Source organism: Bison bison, unplaced genomic scaffold, assembly GCF_000754665.1.
Source record: "Bison bison bison isolate TAMUID 2011002044 unplaced genomic scaffold, Bison_UMD1.0 scf7180017864180, whole genome shotgun sequence".
Classification (NCBI taxonomy): Eukaryota; Metazoa; Chordata; class Mammalia; order Artiodactyla; family Bovidae; genus Bison; species Bison bison.
In genome coordinates this window covers 15444881-15447609 of record NW_011494752.1, presented here as the reverse complement: position 1 = coordinate 15447609, position 2729 = coordinate 15444881, and the positions used below count along the sequence as shown (strand labels likewise).

The 2729-nt window shown below is 50.7% G+C and overlaps 3 non-coding genes across 3 annotated transcripts; 1 reads left to right on the top strand and 2 right to left on the bottom strand.

The window, feature by feature from the left end:
* The first annotated feature begins 587 nt into the window (after nucleotides 1–587).
* On the top strand, nucleotides 588–659 carry TRNAG-UCC. The gene has a single exon. It is a non-coding gene; the product is annotated as a tRNA-Gly (tRNA).
* Nucleotides 660–1075: 416 nt separating this feature from the next.
* Nucleotides 1076–1147, bottom strand: TRNAD-GUC. The gene has a single exon. It is a non-coding gene; the product is annotated as a tRNA-Asp (tRNA).
* Nucleotides 1148–1755: 608 nt separating this feature from the next.
* TRNAP-CGG lies at nucleotides 1756–1827 on the bottom strand. Its single transcript has one exon. It is a non-coding gene; the product is annotated as a tRNA-Pro (tRNA).
* Between the last annotated feature and the right edge of the window lie 902 nt (nucleotides 1828–2729).

The following is a 2729-nucleotide window of genomic DNA, read 5'->3' as shown; positions in this document are numbered from 1 at the left end:
TCTCCTGAACAGATGCATCGTCATCATTAATGGGCGGGGTTTTATTCTTAGGCCTCACCCCGGTTTGTCGTCGTGGTTCTTCTAGCGGCCAGTGGGCTGGACCCGCGCTCACCGCGGGATTAAAACCATCCTCCTGATAAATCGTAGTTAGGGGCACTTGGTTTAAGGCTCAATTCTTTAACTTTGGTGCACATTGTCTTCGGTTACTCAACAGAGAAACAATTTCATGTGTTTGAGATTTATTTCTGGAGCTTCCGGGGCTAATAAAGTGTCGGTGCACAACTGGCACCCTAGGCATATTTTAGATTTAATCTCGGCTCTTCCTTTACTTGGCCTCTCTATACTTTGGTTTCTATCTGCTTATAATCAGTCTCTAGCCTGGTGACTGCAGCGCATTGGCGGTGCCCAGAGGCAAGCACAGCTCACACGTGGGTGCTTCGTACACCACACCAGTTATTTCTATGTTCTCGTCGCTTTCGTCCTTCCCTCGGCCTAGGTCTTAATTCAGTTCCAGTTTTGGATCACTGAAACCAGGACCCTGTAGATCTAACTATTAAGGAATTCCGGGAATTGTAGTATAATGTGAAGCGTTGGTGGTATAGTGGTGAGCATAGCTGCCTTCCAAGCAGTTGACCCGGGTTCGATTCCCGGCCAACGCAAAGTTATTTTCCTCTTTGCTTTTTCTTTCTTGCTTTCTTTTTTTTTTAAAGATTCCTCATGAATTACACTGGTGTAGTTATCTTCTGCCTCCCTTCTTGTGTTTTTAAAATTATCGTCAACTGAACGGGTCTAATAAACTTACTGAACGGTGAGGATAATGGCTCATAAACGTTTTGAATGGAGAGAACAATTAATTTAGCTGCACATTTAAAATAAAAGTTACTTGAAATAAAACATAAACTTGAAATTTAGAATGTGAGTTTGTGAGTCAGTACAAGCCATTCCGCTTCTGCTTTTCTTCTTCTTCCAGTCTTCTTTTTATCTCTATCCCATGACTAGGGACAGGTACTTCATAAATAAACATAGATTTTAACAGCTGTAAAAAACGAGGAAGGACAAAACAGTGTAAGTACTCCTCCCCGTCGGGGAATCGAACCCCGGTCTCCCGCGTGACAGGCGGGGATACTCACCACTATACTAACGAGGAGTGAGCTGCGGTAGTCTTACTCCAAATCCTTGATCTATATCTTATCGAATTCAGCGTACCAAGGGCGAAGTTTCTGGGTGGGGATGCTGTCCTTCCGTCCACTAAGATATGCTGACCCAATTCTATGCACGTTCTAGACGATAACTGAGTGAGAGTCCCCAGAAGGGCGAAAACGTGCAGCTGTTACTGAGACACAGACCTCCAAGGCTGCAGAGACCTGAATTCTGACAGTCCTTGGTCTCTCCCAGGCATAACTGAATAGGTCCCAACCCATTTCACTACCTGTCATCCACTACTACAAGTTGACGGACATCAATTAAACCGCAACCAGGCTCTGGCGGTCGAGGGGTGGCACCAAGCAGTATGTGGGGGAGCAGAAAGCGAGTGCTTGCCCAAGTTCGGAGGCGCCTTCCCTCTTCCCGGGACACTGAGGACTGTGCACTGTGAGCCCCTTCCTGACACCCGAGTGTCTACTCAGAACAAAAGAGCTGCCTGCACACTTTGAAGCGCTCAGTTCACTCGGATCCCTTTCCAACCCAGCCTCAGTGCCCTTCCAAGTGAGAATCACTTTAGGGCGTTCTGTCTGGCCTCTGCAAAACTGAAAGGTCGGGCTCGTCCGGGATTTGAACCCGGGACCTCTCGCACCCGAAGCGAGAATCATACCCCTAGACCAACGAGCCGACGCACAAAGCTCACTGCGGACGACTTTAGAGGTCGTCCCAGGCTTTCTGCGGTCCTAGGGCTGTGAATCACGGTGGCCTGATCTTGGTGCGCACCCAGGGACCACCAGCCCCGATGCAGAACACATTGGAGCAGGGGTCTGGGATTCTCTCTCTGCTCTTGACCGCGAGCTTCGACTCCTCCCAGGAAATAACGTCGGGGAAGTGGGAGGGAGTGGTCTCGGCCTCTCCCACGAGCAGCCTTCCAGGACTGCCTCGAGCACCAGTGTAACCTGCTTCCTAGGATCACTGTCCAGGTGCCACTCCGTAATCCGGGGTCTCCACTCTTCCTGCTTCTCCCGGTCGTCCTTGGACTCAGCGCTCTGCGCAGAGTTTTGAAGACTAGCGGTAGAATTGCCTGTTTGGGGACAATTAATGAGTCCTGAAATCTCCCTGGGAACACCAGTCCCTCTTTCGGTCCCTGCGTCTGGAGCGACCGACACTTCGAGAGCCCACAGTCTCCCCACACCGCAGGGTAGTGTCCAGGCGAGGGAATAATTCCTGGGGCCAAGAAGACCCACGAAGGGGGCGTCATTGAGATGAACGGCTGGCGAGGTCGGGTTGGGGGTATCGGCTTTCCAAACTGCGAGTTTCTAAGGTTTTAATACACTTCGTCTGCTCTCACTTGGGGGCCGCCAAGAGTCCATCCAGGCAGGACCTGGTGGGGTCAGTTGCTCGCCAGCTTAGTTCCTGCTCCTAAGTGTCTTCCCAGAAGGGTTCTGATCTGCCCCTGAACTCGACCCCCTCGTAGCATCTCTGGACTGAACCATCTTGCTTTACAGCCCAGTCTTATGGTTTGTGAAGCCAGCCCCTTCTTAAAGCCCTACTCACAGATACTTCGTTGGAAGGCGGGGAGGTCGGGG